General features: G+C 41.9%; 1 non-coding gene across 1 annotated transcript; it reads left to right on the top strand.

Annotated features, from left to right (window-relative positions):
* The first annotated feature begins 1171 nt into the window (after window positions 1-1171).
* Window positions 1172-1290, top strand: LOC113472319. Its single transcript, XR_003394687.1, has one exon. It is a non-coding gene; the product is annotated as a 5S ribosomal RNA (ribosomal RNA).
* The last annotated feature ends 5 nt before the right edge of the window (window positions 1291-1295 follow it).

Here is a 1295-nt window from a genome sequence, read left to right as displayed (position 1 = left end):
TTTTTTCCTCTCACTCTCTCTTTCTTTCTTCGACTTACAATCTTTCAGAGTTGGAGGTATTCTTTATTATTATTTATTGTCCATAAATCTCAACAGTTTTTTTTTTTTTTTTATCGTTATTGTCAAAATTTTTGACCAATAGGTATTAGATTACCTCTGTCTGTGTAATTACCTAATTATAATTACCTATGTATTCTCTATTTTCTAGGTGCAATGTGACAACTCTCAATGAAAAAACATCGGTTCCTCGTCTCAAAAATCGACATTTCGCCTGTGCTAAGAAAATTACGAAAAACATCTTTCAGCTCCTTTTCACAAAAATTGAAGTTTCACCTGCGGCTAAAATTGCCGCCCCATGTCCACGTTCAAACCGGTGGAAGCAGCAGCTCTCTCCGGGCCGGATTATATCCGTATCCGACACCGGCTAGGCACCCTCTATGTACCGGTGAGCAACAAGTCGTTCACGCCGGAGGTACTCGCGTTTCTCGCCCACTCCGCTCACGTTGTTCGGATGCATGGATTGCCCTTCCGGTGTACGGCGGGAGAAGTGGTGAGTGAAGACCTTTGGTTCTTTTTTTTTTCCAAGTTTTACTTCCTTCATTTCATCGCAGAAACTTCGTTCACGCCGGAGGTACTCGCGTTTCTCGCCCACTCCGCTCACGTTGTTCGGATGCATGGATTGCCCTTCCGGTGTACGGCGGGAGAGGTGGTGAGTGAAGACCTTTGGTTCTTTTTTTTTCCAAGTTTTACTTCCTTCATTTCATCGCAGAATTTTTGGATATGTTACAAAATACCTCAAATTAGTAGGTAAAAGTCACCAAATCGCAATATCCTACTGCATACCACTTCAAAACCATAGCCCGTCAAAGTTGCAAATGGGTCACTTTGGACCCGAACATCACATAAAGGTTAAGCAAAATCGTTAAATTAAAACTGGGAACTCGCTTCGTTCGTTCTACAGATTTTACGTTCAAGGTCAAGTTTTACTATTCATTCATCACTTTGGACCCGACCATCACATAAAGGTTAAGCAAAATAGTTAAATTAAAACTGGGAACTCGCTTCGTTCGTTCTACAGATTTTACGTTCAAGGTCAAGTTTTACTATTCAATCATGTCATTCATGCGCTCTTCCTTTTCATTGATAAACTCGAATTTCTCCCTCGTCTCTCGCCAACGTTCATATCACGTTGAATACACCAGTTCTCGTCCGATCACTGAAGTTAAGCAACGTTGAGCGTGGATAGTACTTGGATGGGTGACCGCTTGGGAACACCACGTAACGTTGGCGTTTTT

Source organism: Diaphorina citri, unplaced genomic scaffold (genome assembly GCF_000475195.1).
Source record: "Diaphorina citri unplaced genomic scaffold, Diaci psyllid genome assembly version 1.1 scaffold4740, whole genome shotgun sequence".
Classification (NCBI taxonomy): Eukaryota; Metazoa; Arthropoda; class Insecta; order Hemiptera; family Psyllidae; genus Diaphorina; species Diaphorina citri.
This window is presented reverse-complemented; position numbering and strand designations above follow the sequence as displayed.